This window comes from Nomascus leucogenys, chromosome 15 (assembly GCF_006542625.1).
Source record: "Nomascus leucogenys isolate Asia chromosome 15, Asia_NLE_v1, whole genome shotgun sequence".
Lineage (NCBI taxonomy): Eukaryota > Metazoa > Chordata > Mammalia > Primates > Hylobatidae > Nomascus > Nomascus leucogenys.
The window spans coordinates 51,382,710-51,403,309 of record NC_044395.1 but is presented as its reverse complement, the minus strand read 5'-3'; the positions used below and the strand labels follow the sequence as shown (position 1 = coordinate 51,403,309).

Here is a 20,600-nt window from a genome sequence, read left to right as displayed (position 1 = left end):
TAATTCAACCCCAATGAGTCAGTTCCCTTGTCTCAACCAAGACCTCCTCAGAAGTAAGGTGTCCCTTGTGAAAATTTTTTTCAGGTACATAAAGTGAAGTGAAGGCTATTCCTTGCTGTGTAAGAGTACCCTGCTCAATATTACACTGATTGGCTAGGTAAAAAAGGTAAATAAGTTTTTGGTTCTATGCCCTAGGAAACAATCTGTGAACCAGATAAATTTTTGGAACTTTTCTAGCTCAAGCCTCAAAAAATTGTCCCATGCAAATATCACCTATTCTATGAACACTTATGATACCCTTACTACTCGGCCAGGTTACTCCTTTTATATGTTGAAGCACTCCGTGCTTCTCCTTCCTAGCAGTTACCAAAAGTGTAATTTATTAGTCATTTGGGAGCTATCTTATTAGTAGATAATAAGCTCCATGAGAAAACTACATCTATTATGTTAACTGCTATATCTCCATTGCCTGGCACGGAAAAAGGTCTCAATATTTCTTGAATGGCTATATAAAATAATGACTGATTAATTAAATGAAAAGTTTTTGCTTATCTACCTAATTGTTAAAATTATCTCCCTCATCGAAATTCCCATTGCATTTTATCTATTTTCTTACACTCCCCCTCTATGCATCATATATCCATATATCCCACCTTATATCCATATATCCCCTATATTCATTCATGATGTAGATATAAACTTTACAAATAAAGAAGAGTAGTACATCTCGACCCCTCTAGTCACAGAATAAATGTAAATCTTTGGATTCAGTTGCTCTTGAGATCAGTCATTCATCCTTTCCAGATGTTGACCCCCCAAATCGAGATTTGAAGGTGACAAGTAACAGTCCTCTGATTTCCACTCACTCCCTCTCCTCTCCCCTTTTTTTCTCCGCCTTTCTCTCTCTCTCTGTCTTCCTCTCTCTTTATAAGAAGCTATGAAGGCAGAAGCATAGTAAAAAATGAATGGGTTTTGAGTTAGAAATTCTACTTGCTCTGAGTTCCATTTCTGTCTCTTCTATCACAACTGATTTGCTGATCATTGAGGACTGTGCTGACTTACAGGAAAATAACCACTAATATTAGGAAAAGCCTAGAGAGAGGAGGACCAACAAATCTCTAGTTGAATAATTTAATCTAACCTGAAAATCTGTAGCAATCAGGCCTACAAGAGTAACAAAAACTAATGCTCAGCATTTCTGTATCTGCTATCAAAAAATATCAAAGCACTCTCACATCTACTATCTCCTTATTTTCCCTCACTACAATTTTAAGCACTAGGCAACTAAGGCATTGAGAAGTTAAATGATCTGCCCAAGGTCACACAGCTAATTGATGACTCATATCTCAATATTCTTTCTATTAAGCAGCAGGGAGGTAAGTTGAACATCTGATCAAATAAAAGACCTTTCTCATCCTATTACCTCAGCTGTCTCTCTATGTCTTTAAGGCATGAAATTAAGAAGTAACCAGATAAAGTAAGGTGAAAACTGCTACTGCCTTTGCTACAAAATGTGAGTAGGTAGGCTTTGCTGTAATTATGGAGAATACATATCTGATTTAACTCCCTTATTTCTTTACTGTCTGGATATTTGGTAATATTTGATAGGACCATAAAGGCATAAAATGAAGAAAGAGGGAAAGAAAAAATATCATATAGATAAATGCAGAAACATCAGAATTTACCATAATGATTCCAAAGGGTCTCTCAGAGTTAAGGTAGATGCTGTTGATGAAAAGAGTCAAATTCTCTAAAATACTTGAAGAGATTTATTCTGAGCCAAATGTAAGTGATCAATGGCCCCTGACATAGCCCTCAGGAGATACAGAGAACATGTGCCCAAAGTGGTCAGGCTACAACTTGGTTTTATACATTTTAGGGAGACATAAGGCATCAATTAATACATGTAAGATGTACATTGGTTTAGTCCAGAAAGGCAGGACAACTGGAAGCAGAGTGGGGGTGGGGGTGGAACGCTTCCAGTTCATAGGTGGATTCAAAGATTTTCTCATTGGCACTTAGCTAAAAGAGTTATTATCTAAAGACCTGTAATCAGTAGAGAGGAATGTCTGGGGTATGAGAAGTGGTTGTGAAAACCAAGGTTTCATCATCCAGATGAAGCCTCCAGGTGGCAGGCTTCAAAAAGAATAAATTGTAAATGTTTCTTATCAGACTTAGAGAGTCTATTCTATCAGCCTAAGGTCTCTGTTGATGTTAATGCTGGTCAGCTGTGAGGCATGTCTGACCCATCCCCCTGCAGTTCTGAACTACCAGTTGATTTCTAGGAGATTCTACTATGCTGTCTTAATTAGAACCTTTCTATGTTTCCACTTTGGAATGCCCTTGGTGGACAGGAAGGGCATGTTCAGGTGGTTGGGGGACTTAAAATTGTATTGGTTTACACTGCACTAAGAGGACTTTAGGGTCCTGCCTTAAAAGGAACCTTAGACAGAAAGTGATAGTACAATGGAAAAACAGGGAAGAAAGTGGGAACAGGTCACATTGCCCCGGGCCTCAGCTCATATTTCTAACCCAAACCCCAAAGTAAAGAAGATAAGCTCTGCATCTTACCTGCTCCTTTTGAATCTCCTCCTTCTCATTATAGTAGGTTAGTTCCAGGGCTCCGCTAAACTTCAGGGTAGAACAAGAAAATTACCTCAGCCCATGCTGTTCACTCCTACCATGTCCCATTGTGAACCCCATAAAAGCTGAATATGGAGATTTGTCATCTTCCCAGTCTCTAGGGTCTACCCTCTCCTTTCAACTGCTGCTATTTTCTCTATAGCTCAACTCCTTTTTAGCTCTGGTCTTGATTATTAGGACAACATTCTGGTTCTTTTTACTTCCTCCAGTCTCAGCCACTCAAATCGTTGCTTGACACTATTTCAAAACTCACATTCCTGAAGTAGATAGCTGATCTCTACAACACCTCGCAAAATTATTTGAAAATTTCTCAACTAAATAAAGAATACGGTCGAAAATCCTCAACTTCATATGCAATTCTTACCCAGCTCTCCCTGCACGTCCCTGCCCACTACCAATATATACTCCACTGTGGCCAATTAAATTCACAAACCTGACTTGCATTTAGTCATCTGACGCTACTCTCACACTTTTCCCAGAGCTAGGATATCCTCCCACAAGTATCTACTTCTCTTCTTGTGGTATATGTTTCCCCTCTCAGCTGAACTTCATCTTGATTTTAAAATATCCTAAGCTGGTCTCCAAGACTACTTAACTTCAGGTGATAAGGCTTAGCTCAGCACTTTGGATATCCACATAAAACTATCTTTAAACTTTTGTTAAATTTATCTTCTTAAATTAGGAAACTTGACTTTTTTATATACATACAAGACCAACAAATACTCTGTAATAAATATTCAGTTTCTAAGAGACCTGTAACTAAGACTTTTCCATTTATTTGCCTGGGTGCTCTGAATGATAAATCTTTTATCAAAAATAGATCTGTGGGTAAGACAAATTGCTCCATAATACTTTCACAATGAAAACTTATCCAAGTCAGATCTAGCCCCAAATATCAATTCCCTGTGCATTTGTATTCTGACGAACCTATCACAGTGACCTATTTTCATACCAGTGACTAAGTTAAGAATGTGATTGCTTTTGAAAGAAACTGAAATAAAAATTCCAAGAGTGGTATTAGGATAAATGAATAAATCAAACATGATTTTCTGCAAACACAAGTTCATAATATAAGCCTGCTAAAACATTTGTGTATTTTCAGAATGGGAGGAGGTGTTTGATGTTATAAGTCCATTGTGACTGAATAAAAAATTACAGACCAGTACAGTCTTTTTAATGGCATTATGGGTGCTTACTGATTTTTTGCTAATGGTTACTGATTAAATAAAATTTAAAACATAAACGTTTGCTGGATCCTGTGAAAATCTCTTTTTCTCAAATACTTTCATTTATTTAACAATTATATATGAAGAACACATTCTGTGTGCTGAAGGAATTCAGAGTATGCCACCTCAAAATATTCCACTTTGACCCAAGGATTGTTTTGAGCTGAAAGCAATTGAGAAAAAGCAGACAAAGAGCAAACTCTCTGCCCTCACCTTTTCTACAAGGAAGGGCAAGATGATTTTTAATTATAGGAGACAATTCTAGACTCTTAACCCAAAGATGTTCCAGAAGAATCTACATAACAAAATCTTATTAAAACAACCCTTATCTTCCATTAGTTTCCTCATGTATTTACAGTTTGCTACCCCAAAAGCCTATTTTTCTTTGTCTTGTCCCTTGTCTACAAATTTACTCTTCTTTGTTAAAATGCTACATAAACCCAAGTTCCTACCACCCCTTTGAATTACACAATGCATGCATTAATAAACTTGTTTGTTTTTCTCTTGTAATAAGTCTTTTGTCAATTTAATTTACAGGGAATGAACCTAAGGAAGTAGAGAGAAAAAGGTTTCTTATCCCTTATTTACAGTTTCAAGAACTTAAAATAAACACAATGCTTGTCTTCAAGGATCCTAGATTCTAGTGAAGAAGGACAATTAAACAGATCATTATGATATAAAAATAATTTGGAAGTTAAAAAAAAAAGGAAGCACAGACAGGCACAATGATGCGCATTTGTAGTCCCAGCTACTCCAGAGGCTGAGGAGAGAGGATCCCTAAACACAGGAGTTCAGATCCACCCTGGGCAATACAGTGGAAACCTCATCTCAAAAAATAATAGTAATGGTAAGGAAAGAAAGTTTTTAAAAGGCAGGCAATTAAATTAGACTTAAAACGACAAGAAAGTCAGTGGGCTAACACAGGATCATAGAGATAGCCAGTCTTGACCCCTCCAGACTTTACGTTCCTACTTATTTATAGCAAAGGCAGAAAATAGGCCATTTTATTCGTGGAAATAATGTAAATTACCTAAAAAAAATTCAACAGGATTAAAATCCAATAGTAAGACTACAGAAATATTTAATGTCATTAATTTATCTTTTGTGTTTGTTGTTCATTTATTCATATCTTTGACAAAAGCTTTTGACCAGCAATTTTGCACCAGGTTTGTATGCAGTTATGGGAGATTCGTAGGAAAGTTATACAGGTTCCTTACTGCAAGTTATTTAAAGTCTTGTAGAACTTCAAGTCAGTTTTCATGACATTACCATGTTTGAAAAATGGGAACAATTTGATTTAGGTAGGTACCTGAATATAAATGTGAATCACAGAATCTTAGGGTCGGTCACCTAGTTGAGAAACACCCTTATGGTTAAAATATCTTTTTTCTTCTTTTTTTTTTTTTTTTGGAGACAGAGTCTTACTCTGTTGCCCAGGCTGGAGTGCAGTGGCTCAATCTCGGCTCACTGCAAACTCCACCTCCCAGGTTCAAGCAATTCTCTGCCTCAGTCTCCCGAATAGCTGGGATTACAGGCACCTGCCACCACGCCCAGCTAATTTTTGTATTTTTACTAGAGACCGGGTTTCACTATCTTGGCCAGACTGGTCTTGAACTCCTGACCTCATGATCTACCCACCTAGGCCTCCCAAAGTGCTGGGATTACAGGTGTGAGCCGCCGCACCCGGCCTACAATATCTGTTATAATAATTCACATTTGTATAGTACGTCATAAGAGTGGAAAACTCCTAAGCTTTTAAATATTTTATTTCATTTTATCCCCAAAACAATATTGTGAAATTGGTAAAGCAAATATTAACTCACAAAGAGGGAGAGTAAGACTCCAAAAGATAAAATTACAATTTTTTTTAAAAAAGGAACAGAACTATGATATGAACTCAAACTCAAGATTTTAATCCAATATGAGTTCTATTACCACTCAATCCTTTAAAGGTCACACCTTTAAAATGGATATATCGCAGATCCCACCATCACCTAGATTCTCTCTCTCTCTCACACACACACACAGTTTCAATCATGCACACAGAGTCAATTATACACAATTGCTAAAACATGAAATTCTGAATTGCAAGTCTTTGCAATGACTCCCACCTTAAAATACAATACATCATTTTATAAGGAAGCCTCCCTCCTTTTCTATTCTTGTCCAAAACCAATCAATTAAACACCAGAGTCAAGATAACTTTGGAAATTCCAGGCAATTCTGAACTACCAGTTGATTTCTAGGAGATTCTACTATGCTGTCTTAGTTAGAGCCTTTCTATGTCTCACCTGAATTATCCCAGCTTATTCCTACGCAACATACTCCAGTTGAAACCACTCAATCACAAGTACAGCTGAACTCAATTCAAACATTTTCTAAATTACACCACAGTCTCTCCTGATTCCGTCCCTTTGCACATGCTTTCCTCTGTCTGCAATGCTATTCCCTTCCCTGAGTATCTGGTTTATTTAAAAGTTACCTCTTCGGTTGCTTCTGGGGACTTCGTCAAAAATTTTTTACCAAGGCCAATGTCAGGGAGAGTATTTCCTAGATTGTCTTCTAGGATTTTTAAAGTCTTACTTTTTTTTGAAGGCCTACATTTGAATCTCTTATTCCCTTTGGATTAATGTTTGTACATTGTGAAAGGTGGGGGTCAAGCTTCAGTCTTCAGCATATGGCTAGCCAGCTATCCCAGCACTATTTATTGAATAGGGATTCCTTTCTCCATTGCTTGTTTTGGTCCACCTTGTCAAAGATCATACAATTGTACTTGCATGGCTTTATTTCTGAGTTTTCTATCCTGTTCCATTGCTCTATGTGTCTGTTTTTGTACCAGTACCAAGGAATTGCAACAAAAACAAAAATAGTTAAGTGGGACCTTATTAAACTAAAAAGCTTCTGCACAGCAAAATAAACTGTCAACAGAGTAAACATCCTACAGAATGGAAGAAAATATTCACAAACTATGCATTGAACAAATCCAGAATTTGTCCTATGCAAGAACAAATATCCAGAATCTGTAGGGAACTTAAATAAATCAACAAACAGAAAGCAAATAACTCCATTAAACAATGAGCAAAGGATATCACCAGACACTTCTGAAAAGAAGGCATACAAGAAGCCAAAAAAATCTGAAAAAATACTCATTATCACCAATCATCAGAGAGATACAAATCAAAACCACAATGAGATATGATCTCACACCAGTCAGAATGGCTATTATTAAAAAGTCAAAAAACAACAGATGATGATGAGGCTGTGGAGAAGAGGGAACACTTATATACTATTGTTGAGAATGTAAATTAGTCCAGCCATTGTGGAAAATCGTCTGAAGATTTCTCAAAGAACTTAAAACAGAGCTACCATTTGGCCCAGTAATCCCATTACTAGGTATGTACCTAAAATAAAATAAGTCACTCTACCAAAAAGACACATGAACTCATATGTTCCTGGATGCACTATTTACAATAGCAAAAATACAAAATCAACCCAGGTGCCCATCCATGGTAGATAAGATAAAGAAAATGTAGTACATGTATACCACGGAATACTATGCAGCCATGAAAAGAATGAAATCATGTCCTTTGCAGCAACGTTGATGCATTTGGAGGCCACAGTCCTAAGCTAATTAACACAACAAACCCAAATAGCAGAAAACCAAATACCACATCTTCTTACTTATAAGTGGAAGCTAAACACTGAGCACACGTTAACATAAATATGAGAACAATAGATGCTTAAGACTACTAGAGAGGGAGGCAAGGAGCATGCATGGGTTGAAAAACTACCTGTCAGGTACCATGCTCATTACCTGGGTGATGGAATCTGTACCCCAAACCTCAGCATCACACAATATCCACATGTAACAAACCTGCACATGTACCCCCCTGTATCTAAAATAAAAGTTGAAATTTTAAGAAATAAAAGTTACCTCTTCATAAAAGCTTTTTCTGACACCTCTGGTCTCTAGGCTAGATTATATACTCCACTTCTGTGCTCTCTGAGTTTAATTCTCTTATAACACTTTCATTACAATATTTTTCCATATATTAGTACTTCTTTAGTCTCTGTCACTAGGGTATAAACTCCTTGAAGACAGAGAGAACTAGGTCATTTATCACAACTCCAGTGCCTAACATACTGTAGGATGGTCAAAATAGAATCCCAAAATCAGGACATCAGCATGGCCGTGTTCTCCCTGAGGGTTCTAGAGGAGGATATTTTCTTGCATTTCCTAGCTTCTGGTGGTTGCCAACAATCCCGATGTTCCTTTCCTTGGAGACGCATCACTCTAATCTCTGACACCGTTATCAGGTGGCATTCTCCCTGTGCGTCTATATCTAAATTCCCATCTCCTTATAAGCAGTAGCCATTAAGTTAGGGCCCACTCTGATCTAGTATGACCTCAATTAACTAGATTACATCTACAAAGACCTTACTTCCAAATAAGGTTACATTCACAGATTTTTGGGTGTACATGCATTTCAGGGAAATGCGATTTCACCTAGTACACTATGTTTCAACTGGAGAGAGGAGAATCTGACATTCTGCATTTGGGGAACAGTACCCAAGCAACCAACCCAGCTATATTTGATTTGACATCCCAGGTCACTGCCTTATTTATGAAACAGGAAATTCCCACAGGAAATTACAACTGCTTTTTGTCTTAATTTGGAGAGTTTATTCATTCATTCATCCACTCATCCATCACATATTTATGAAGTACCTTTAACATACTAGTGGTATGGATATAACAATAAACAAAGCATACAAAAATCTCTGCCCTTGTGAAGCTTACCTGTGAGCAGTGGGGGGAGACAGATAAAGAAATATGTAAAACTCTGCACATGATATCAAATTTTGGTAAGTTCAGTGGAAACATATTAAGCAGGAAATGCAGATAGGAAAGTTGAATGGGGTTGGAATTGTTACACTGTTTAACGTGGTGACTAAAGAAGGCTCCACCAAGAAGGTGCTATTTAAGCATCTGAAGAGATAAAGGAGTTAGCTTTGTGGATATTTAGGAGAATATAGTTCTAGGTAGTAGAAACAAATGCAAAGGCCCTAGAGTAGGAGTGTGCCTGGGGAGTTAGAGATAAGCAAGGAGGCCAGGGTGATGACTACAAAGCTAAGAGGAGAGCAGTAGGAAATAGGGCCTGGGGGGTAATGGAGGATAGCACAGAGATCAGGATGTTCTTCCTCTCTCCACTACCAACTAAATGGTCATTGCAAGATGCCATGTTCCTAGTTTCTACATAGGGTACATTTTGAGCTCCTAAGAGACAAGTTTATTATATCAAATAGAAAATATATATATATAACTTTATTTCACAAAAATGAAATGCTATGCTCATTAAACATTAAAATTCAAGTAATTTTAGTGTCCTTCATCTGTCTGCCTTATAATTAGGAAACTAGAAACAATGTAGGTATCTGGATTATAATAAATAGATCTTTATGTTTAGATAAGTTATACTTCTCATGTTAAAAAATACTTTCTATGTTACCATATCACTCTATATATGACACTTGATTTATCACAATTTGTCTTGGCAAAATAACTATCAAACTATTTTATTTAAACAAAAAGTTGATTCCCTAGTTCCCTTCAGTCTTGTCTAGATTTTCGGCATACTGTTAGATTCTCATTTGGTGCTACCTTATGAGAGAATTTGATAGAAAATGGCCTACTTAATAAAAAGTCAAACTTTCTTCTTTTTTTTGAGACAGAGTCTCACTCTATCGCCCAGGCTGGAGTGCAGTGGCGCAATCCCAGCTCACTGCAAGCTCCGCCCCCCCAGGTTCACGCCATTCTCCTGCCTCAGCCTCCCAAGTAGCTGGAACTACAGGCGCCTGCCACCACGCCCGGCTAATTTTTTGTATTTTTAGTAGAGACGGGGTTTCACCGTGTTAGCCAGGATGGTCTCGATCTCCTGACCTCTTGATCCGTCCGCCTCGGCCTCCCAAAGGGCCGGGATTACAGATGTGAGCCACCGCGCCCAGCCTCAAACTTTCTTTTCTAAAAACTCATTCGATCACAGAATATTAGACAGATAGACATAGAATATTAGACAAATAGAATATTAGGGCTTCCTCATAGGAAGACACTCTCTGTTGAACATTGTGACCTCTACATGTCTGTACTATAACTCAGCATCTTGTGCAAAATTATCACCTTTTCAATTAATGTTTTGTTTAAATCCAATAATTTACATTTTTATGGTGATCTCAAGCTTACAAAGTTCTTTGCCAAGGTAACAAACTATTTTTAAGAGAACAGTGTTCAAAGTCAAAGCACATGCATGTCTCATTTAATATTCACATCAACCTTATGAGATAAGAATTATGATCTTTATTTTGCAGTTGAGGAAACTGAAGCTCAAAGAGAAGTAGTGGTTTATCCAAGGTCGTATCTGGTGGCAAAATAAGATTCAAGACCATTTGTGCCTGACTTGAAAGCCTTTGCTCTGAAACTCTGGACTCTAGCACCTATTTCACATTTTTATTTTGTGTAATTTTCCCAAAAACCCTGTGAAATATATATGATATCCAAAATACCCAGAATACATTTTCTTTCTTTCTTTCTTTTTTTTCTTTCTTGAGACAGGGTCTCACTCTGTCAGCCAGGCTGGAATGCAGCGGCACAATCTCGGGTCACCACAATCTCCGCCTCCCGGGTTCAAGCTATTCTCCCACCTCAGCCTCCCCAAGTAGATGGGACTACAGGTTGCTCCACCACACCCAGCTAACATTTCTTTTGTTTGTTTGTTTGTTTTTAGTAGAGATGGGATTTTAACACATTGGCCAGGCTGGTCTCTAACTCCTGACCTCAAGTGATCCACCTGCCTTGGCCTCCCAAAGTTCTGATATTACAGGCATGAGCCACCGTGCCTGGCCCCAGAATACATTTTCAAAGAGGTTAAATAATATATCCTAAGTCATAGACCCATTTAGTGGTAGATCCATTCATTTATTCATTCATTCATTCAACAAACATTTAGGAAGTACCTACTCCACTAAGCAATGAGCATTAATGGTGAGAAAATACCCACTCTTCTGGAACTTACAGTCTAAAGAGAGGGAATTTTAAAATAACTAACAATTATTAAGTGCTTATTATGAGTCAATTACTATTCTAAGCATTTCACTGGTATTGCCTCATTGGAAATTCAGAACAGCCTCATATGATAGTATTTTAGATAAGGAAAGTGAATCTCCAAAGAGGTTAATTGGACCAAGGTCCACATATTGTAAAGACTGATTCAGGCTTTGAATCCAGGCAATCTAGACCCAGAAACTGCGCTTTTAACTATTCTGCTATGTTTGTTTTTGAGATAGAAAATAAACAAATACATTAAATAATTAAAGTTGTAATATGGATTCCCTGCTGAATTACAGCTTTCATTGTACCACATTGCCTTCTGAGATTTTTTTTTCCCCAGGTAGTCCTATGGTAGCTTCCCTGGAGCCCCAGTTGTCAACTAACAAATGGGTCAAGTTAGTTTGGCAGTGACATGAGCAGACACTACCTTTATCACTTCCCTTCTTCCACTCAACAGTTTGTAAGAACCCAGAATGCCTGGCATTAGTGAGCATTTCAGATTTCTCAGTGCTGGCACAGACAAGCAACCATTCCAAAGCTGGAAACTAAAGAAGCAGTAAAGGAAGGCAAAAGGACAAGGAAGGCAGGATTGAGTGTGCCAAGCAAATCGAATGGCAAGAAAGAAACTTTGTTTGTTACTAATTTTAATAACAAATCAGAGTTTATCACCTATAAGGTATAATCTATTAAAAGTAGCTATTAAATAAATCAGAATTTATTACCTATAAGGTATAATCTATTAAAAGTAGCTATTAAAATGGTATTAAAAAGAACCATTTAGAGTTTTTAAGGACATAGGAGTAAACAGCAATGCCATAAGAATTTCCAAACTTGGAAATGCAAGAAGCACCTGCAACAGATTGGTCCTTTCCTAGAAGAAGAGATGAGAAGATTGCAGTGATATCCAAAACAAAAACAACAAACAAAAACCATAATAGACATCTAGAAGGATGAGCACGGTGGCTTACACCTGTAAATCTCAGCACTCCGAGAGACTGAGCTGTGCAGATGGCTTGAGTCCAGGAGTTCCAGACCAGCCTGGGAAACATGGTGAAACCCATCTCTTTAAAAAATTATATATATATATATAGCGAGGCATGCTGGTGCATGCCTGTGGTCCTGGCTACTCAGAAGCCTACCGGGAGGATCACTTAAGCCTGGGAGAAAGAGGTTGCAGTGAACTGAAATAGTGCCACTGCACTCCAGTTTGGGCAATAGAAGGAGACCTGCTGTTTTTTTTGTTGTTGTTTTTGTTTTTTTTTAAAGAAAGTCTAGAATACAGGAGAAAATGCACTACAAGCCTTACTAAAACATCTGGACCACCTCACTTTGGCCATCAAGAAAATTTAGAAAGCACTTGTAATACCAAGTTTGGATGTTTGGATTAGGGTAAGGGTAAGAATTAAGAGGACTTAACCAACGCTCAAGTCACACCAAATAAACATTCTAAGTAAAATGTGTGCTTACAATACCAAGTCAAGATAAATCTCTCTGCTACCCTTACAACTGGATATTGTGCAGGGGTTATAAAGAGGATTCTGGGACAGACTGCTTGGGTTAAAATGCATTTCTACTTTAAAAAATAATGCGACCTTGGTAAATTATAGAATCTCTTTGTACCTTAGTTTTTACATCTTCAAAATGGGAATAATTTTATTACCTAGCACTTAGTTTTATTCTGATTATTAAATAAAATTAATCTATATAAAACATTAAGAATAACGCCTAACACATGCACAGTGATACATCAGTGTTTGAGATTATTATGCTGCTAAAAGCCTCTCCCATATGAATTTCTAGAGCTACAACTGTTTTAAGGACATAATAATTGACAGAAATCAGGTGTAGGGTAAGAAGCAACAGGGGAGGGGAAAGAATAATTTTTGAGTTCATGATCAGAGTAGCTCTCATGTTGCTTATAAGTACACTTTAGACTTTTTAGACTTTTTCAGAGGCATGGAAACAAACATATTTTGTTTAATACAAGTTGACAATACTTTCTCCTTCTCTCCTCATTCTGTTCTTAAGTCCTTATCTCTGCCATTGAGGTGTAGGGGACTGAGCTGTTTCTCCTGGCTGTACTGATTAGTGGTTCTCCAGACAAAACACTGTTACCGTCCAGGCTGTTTAAACTTAGTGAAGAAGAACTAAAATCAAATATTAGCAGAAATGTTGCTGGAAAATATTTTCTGAAGTGTGACATGAAAGCTTTCATCAAAACTCTTAGTAATAAGTCATTATCTATGGTTGATAGGGTTATGAATGATTTATATTTTCATCTTCTTTTTTTGTATTTTCAAAAATGTATAATAAATCAAAATTTCTTTTATGATTAGGAAAATTAACAACTACAAATCTTAAAGAGTTTAAAAGAGCAAGACACAAAGTCAAATCTTAGAGTTTAAAAGAGCAGTTTATATGTGATTAACATAATCATGTAAAATAAGCAAGCAGACAAAACTGTGTTTAGAGAAAGTACTGAAAGGAAAATAGTATAAACAACAATTTCTCATTGGATAATGTTACCCTACCTTTTATTTTTGTTTATTTTATAAGTTTTCGATAAATAACATGTGGTACTTTCATTAGAGAAGAGTGCCAACTAATTTCAATTAAAACATAAAACCTCAAGCAGGTTTATCTTAGGTGTTTGAAATACAAGTCTTTGTTTTTCTTCTTGCCTAAATTAGGCTTTAAATTTGGTGGAAAATTATTTCCTGATCAGACTATAAATGAAAATAAATTGAGCGGTAGAGGAAACAGGCGCTGTCATGGAACGATGGAGTAAGAAAACAAAAAAAGCACAAGTTATTTATGGTTTCCAGCCTCTTCCAGGCTTCAGCACTGCCCAGCAATCCTTTCAGTTGTCTCTTCTCAGCTATTTCTCCTAGACCCTAAAGTGGCTATTATAAACCTCCATCACGCTCATCAAGATCCTGTCCCAGCCCACTCACCTCTCTGCAGATGACCTTGCTACCTACTTCATCAAGAAAATAGAAGTCATAAAGCACAAACTTCCCGATCTTTCCTTCTCCAGCTTCTATCTTCAAGGTCACACATACATTAAAATCTTAACCTAAGTTTATCTCCTCTCCTCCAGGGAAGGAGAGGTAGCTATCCCTCTTTCTTTCCAAAGTTAACTTTCTTCTCTTACGCTTCTGGTCCCAGTTTCTTTTGTACTTTCCCTTTGTTGTTACTTTATTTCTTTCTCTCCACTGACTTCTGCCCTCCATACTATCTCTGAGTTCTGTCTCCTCCTTATGGCACTGCTTCCTCTTTCCTTTTCTCTTCTGTCTCTTTATTTTTCAACCCAAAGCATTCCAATGTTGACTTGAAGCAGATATTCTGCCGCCACTCCAGAGGTAGTCCCAAACATCCCTATAGCTTCTTCAGCATCTACCTCTACATTTCTGTCTCCCATTTCTCCATCTCAAATCACAACCACTCTTCTTAGCTCCCAAACCATATTCCTAAACATTTACATCTGAACGTCATACAGATACTTTTTAATATGTCCAATATTCAGCTCATCCCTACTACCATGGAACTTGTTCCTTCTCTGTATTACCTAGCTCCGCAATGCCATCACCAACCAGACGCTTATTGTAGAAACTTCTGAATTATCTCTGATTCCTTCCTTATCTCCTTCCTTTAATCAAAATTCAATTTCCAAATTTCGATCTCCAAAATATTTCTTGAGTTCAATCACTGCTCTGCATATCCATAGTGACATAATTGTGATATTTAACAATATATGTGTTATAATTGTTATAATAAATATAATAATATTGTATATTATAATAATATAATAATATAATTGTTATATTTAACAATATATGTTGAGCACATTTATTAGACATGTGGGTGGATGGATGGATGGATGGATGCATAAATGGTTGCACGGATGGATAGATAAATGTAAAAAATAGGGAGAAGGCTATAAGACAAACCAGGATGTTGTGCGTAATCATTCACAACAAATCTATATGAAAAATTTTGTTATTCACCTAAGTTTCACATTTGAATATGTTAGGACAAAACACCAGCTACTCAGGAAGCTGAGGCAGGAAGATCACTTGAGCCCAGGAGTTCAAGGCTACAGTAAGCTATGATCGCGCCACTACACTCTAGCCTGGGCAACAGAGCAAGACCCTGTCTTTAAAAAAGAAAAGAAAAAACATACAGACACGATAACAGAAAGTGAATAAATATGCAATGAATTCAAAATGTGGAAAATGGGGTAGATACATTGGAGAGGTTGTTAAAATAATCAACTAGAAGACATGATGTGTTGGAGAGAAGCGTGATTCCTCTAAAATGAATTCAAATTTAACACAACAGAAAAAGAGAATGATGTTATTCACCAGTCCTGAAAATCCCTATCTCATCACCTGAAATTCTGAAAACTTCCTTGCTTGTACCTTATCCCTGCTCTTTTAGTGAAGGAGCTTACCCCATAGATTGTTCAGAGCTAGAGCTGAGTTATTAACCAAAGATATTGTCTGTGGTAGTTTAAAAATAGGGACCTTTTATATCAGAGTTAAAGTCTTTGGTGAAGCTTAAATTCTTAGTGAATGTTACAATTAGACATCTTGGCTTCTTTCTCAAGCTGCTGCAAAAGACAGAATGGTATCAAGGAGGAGAGTCAGAGCAGGAATGACTGCAAGCGAAAACCATTCTCAAGGCCTGCCTTATCACAGAAAGAAAGGCAAAACTAGAAACTGAAATAAAACAAAAATAGCATCTATGAAAGGAAGATTGCTGGGTCATCCTGGTGATAATCAGTCAGTTGAGGCTATTACCAGAACTCCTGAAGGTAGAAAAAATAAGCTAAGCTATAAATAAATGTTTTAAATAAACAAAATTATTTAAGTTATAAATAACGATTACCAGTTTGTAATCTAAAATCAAGAAAAAAATTTTAATAAAGAAAAAGAAAAAGTCTTGTAAGTATTCCTGTCACAGGCTTAATGGATAATAGTTTTTGGTTTGTTGTTCCCTTAACAATACACAATGGTTATTTCTATAGTCACTCATCAGATATACAACTATTTAAAAATAAATAGGAAAAGATCTGGATGGTAAAGATCTTTCTGAATACCTCAAGGGAACACTAACAGGGCAAAGAAAACTCACTGATATAAATCTAGTACCAAAAATGAGCAAACAAATCTGTAAGTATTTTCTATCTGCCTTGCATAATTCTTTGTTAGCCATCTTAAAGAATAGGGAGTTTAATCTTCACACTACAGCCAAAGTGATACCACAGAATGTATCAAACAATGTTTCTCCTCTGTTCAAAACCCCCTCCAATGGCTTCCCATCTCATTCAGAGAAAAATCCAAGTCCATGTAGAAGCATCCATGATCATATATGATGTAGCTTCCTACCACCTACCTGGCCTCATCTGCTACTACTCTGTCCATCTCTTATTCATCCTCTAGCCACACTCTTCTCCTATTTATTTCTAGCCACATTATTAACCCATCTATCTGTATTCATCAGGTACACTCCTGATGCAGCAACATCACACATGTTGTCTCTACCCAGGACAATCTTCCCCCAGGCATCAGAAACTGGTACCTTACTTTCTCCAGCCAGCATAAATTACATCTTGGATATGCTTTCCTTTACTACTCCTCAATGAGATTTCCTAAATATCTTTATTTTTTTCTCTTACGTGTATCACTACCTGGCACACTCCATAATTATTTGTTTATTTATTTTCTGTTCCTCATACCTTATCTCCTAGGAGTTCAATTCACAGTTGAATCTTCAGGGCCTAGAATAGTAGCTAGTGCATAGTAGAAGCTCAGTGAAAATTTACGGAATAACTAACTAGTAAAGGCTAAAGTATGATGAGGCCCCCAGGAAGAGCTAGCAAGTTCTGCTTTATGCCTGAGTTGTTGCCTACAAGAGAAATAGGAAGGATGCCAGATAGCAAAGGGGATTCAAAACAGAGGAACAGTATTTCACATGATAGAAATGTTTGAGAAGAATCATGGAAGCAAGCATAAGAGAGAACACTTCAGAACTAGTTAAAGCCAATGAAGCAGGGAAATACATATTTTAGAATGCTTCCCATTTAAGCTCAGGTTTAATCTTTTTAACTTTTGTTGGTAATTCCTTCACCAAGGGTTCAAGATATCTGAAGTAGTTTAGTTTTCCTTTATCATTATGAAAGTTACCTCACTACCTCTGATCATACTTTTGCATTTAAGCCTACCGTGTTTGATATTAATATAGCTACTTAGCTTTTCTCTTCTTTTTTTGATGGCTGTTACATAGCTTATCCTTTTTTATATTTTTATGGCTACCCTATTGGCTTATTTATCTTTAACTTTTTTCTTATAAATGGCATATATATGGGTTTTGATATTTTAGCCAATCTGACAATCTCTGACTTTTCATTGTCATTTCTTATCCTATTTATATTAATGTAATTATTATTATAGTTGGATTTAAGAATACCATTTTGCCATTTGTTTTCTATTTGTTTCATCTATGCATCTTTTTTTAACTTCTTGTGTTACTTTGGCTTTAAATAATATATATAGTATTTTATTTTATCTCTTTCATTGGCTATTTTCCTATACCTTTTTTGGTATTTTTAGTGTTTATTTTAGGAATTATAATATGCATCCTTAAATTATCACTGTCCACACTGAATTAATGTTATACCACTTCACATACGTCACATATAAGAAGCTTACAACTGTACACTTCCATTTACCCTCTTTCTGTCTTTACTGCTTTTGTTTTCATATGTTGTATACATATCTTATAGATCAACAACACAATTTTTTTTTTTACTTTAAAGAGTCAGTTGTTGAGAAAATTTTTGCAATCTATCCATTTGACAAAGGGCTAATATCCAGAATCTACAAAGTACTTAAACAAATTTACAAGTAAAAAAACCAAACAACTCCATCAAAAAGTGGGCAAAGGATATGAACAGACACTTCTCAAAAGAAGACATTTATGTGGCCAACAAACATATGAAAAAAAGCTTATCATCACTGGTCATTAGAGAAATGCAAATCAAAACCACAATGAGATACCTTCTCACGCCAGTTAGAATGATGATCATTAAAAAGTCAGGAAACAACAGATTCTGGAGAGGATGTGGAGAAACAGGAATGCTTTTACACTGTTGGTGGGAGTGTAAATTAGTTCAACCACTGTGGAAGATAGTGTGGTGATTCCTCAAGGATCTAGAACCAGAAATACCATTTGACTCAGCAATCCCATTAGGGGGTATACATCCAAAGGCTTATAAATCATTCTATTATAAAGACACATGCACACATATGTTTACTGCAGCACCATTCACAATAGCAAAGACTTGGAACCAAACCAAATGCCCATCAAGGATAGACTGGATAAAGAATATGTGGCACATATACACCATGGAATACTATGCAGCCATAAAAAGGATGAGTTCATGTCTTTTGCAGGGACATGGATGAAGCTGGAAACTAGCATTCTCATCAAACTAACACAGGAACAGAAAACCACCACATGTTCTCACTCATAAGTGGGAGTTGAACAATGAGAACACATGGACACAAAGAGGGGAGCATCACGTCGGGGCCTGTCAAGGAGTGGGGAGCTAGAGGAGGGATAGCATTAGGAGAAATAACTAATGTAGATGATGGGTTGTTGCTTGCAGCAAACCACCATGGCAAGTGTACACCTATGTAACAAAATTGCACATTCTGCACATGTACCCCAGAACTTAAAGTATTTTTTAAAAAATGCATTGACAAAGACTGTTAACTAAATGTTAACAATGGCTATCTCTCGGGGGTAGGATTACAAATGATATTTTTTTTCTTCTTGCTAATCTGAATTTTCTAAATTTTATACATTAAATTTTTACAATAAATAAAGCATTTTCACATACCCACATGCTCACAATTTTTGGTGATTTTTATTTTTTGTGTAGATCTAAGTTTATATCTTGTATCATTTCCTTTTATTCTGAAAAACTTCCTTCAACGTGTCTTAGTACAAGTATGTGGATGTTGAATTATCTCATATTCAGTTATTTAAATAAACATATTTATATATTATATAAATATATATTTATATTCATTTTGAAAGACATGTTTATGGATATAAAATTCTAGGATGACTTTTTTCTTTCACCATTTTAAAGATGTAGTTTTTTTCATACTTGCATTGTTTTACATAAGTCAGCAGTATTCTTCGTAATTCCCAGTTTATAATAAGACTTAATCTGACTATTCCTAAGATTTCTCTTTATCTTTGGTTTTTCAGCAATTCAAGCATGGTTATGATTGATGTTCATTAAGCTTCTTGGATACATGGTGCTATGGTTTGGATGTTTATTCCTCCCAAAATTCATACTGCAACTTAATCCCCAATGCAATAGTATTAAGAGGTGAGGCCTTTAGGTCATGAAGGTCATTCCTCATGAGTGGAATTAGCACCCTTATAAAAGGGTTTCAGGGAGTTTGATAGTCCCATTTGGCCCTTTTGACCTGCTCCTCTTCCACCATGTGAGGATACAGCAAGAAGACACCATCTTGGAAGTAAAGAACAAGCCCTTACCAGATACCAAATCTGCTGGGACTTTGATCTTGGACTTCCCAGCTACCAAAACTGTGAGAAATAAATTGCTACTATTTATCAGTTACCAAGTCTATTTTGTTATAGCAGCAGAAGTTGACTAATACATGTAGGTTGATATTTTTAATAAAATTTGGGAAACTATTAAACTATTATTTCACCAAAAAAAATTTACCCATTTTTTCTTACCTCTCCTGTTGGGCCTGCAATTATACATCTATTAGACTATTTGATGTTGCACCAAAAGTTATTTAGGCTTTTTTGTTATAACTTGTCTTTCTCTATGTACTTCAGTGTGGATAGTATATTTTGCACTGATTTAAGTTCACTGATATTTTCTTCTGCAGCATCTACTCTGTTTTTAAGCCCATTCAGTTAACTTTTTATATCAAGTATTGTGCTTTTAAGATCTAGAATATCTACTTGGTTCTTTTTGAAGGTTTCCCGTTTCATGGCTGGGATTTTCCACCAACTATTCAATCACTAAGGCCATCTTTTCCTTTACATTATTAAACATATTTATAATATCATTTTAACAACCTTGTTTGCTAATCCTAATATTTCTGTCACCAGTCCCTATTGACTATTTTTTTCATGGTCTTCTCATATCTAGTGATTTCTTAAAGTAGCTGGCCATTGTAGATGCTACATTGTTGACATCATCAGAGTGACGAGTTTCATTCTGGCAGGCAGCTAACTTACCAGCACATTAGCTTTATCCTATCAAGACTTCTTTAAAGACTCTCTTAGGGGATGTCTAAGGCAATCAATCAAAGGCTGGAGTAGGCCTCCCCCAAAGGCATGAATTTTGGGGGGTGTCAGCCCAATGACTAACATGTTCAGCAAGGTCCTTCTGCTCTAGCTCATAAAAATTCCAACGTCACCCAGAACTGTGCAAACTCCAGAATCTCTATGCGGCTCACAAATATTTAGTTGCTGCCAAACCTCATCAAATTTCACCCTGCACTCATGCATCTTATTGTTCAACAAGACCAGGTAGTATTTCCTATGCAGATTATTGGAGTTCCTTC

General features: G+C 36.5%; 1 protein-coding gene across 8 annotated transcripts in view; it reads right to left on the bottom strand.

Annotated features, from left to right (window-relative positions):
- Positions 1-20,600, bottom strand: part of DLG2 (discs large MAGUK scaffold protein 2) — a 2,190,999-nt gene that overhangs the window by 1,767,175 nt on the left and 403,224 nt on the right. The gene's annotated exons all lie outside the window — the stretch shown is intronic.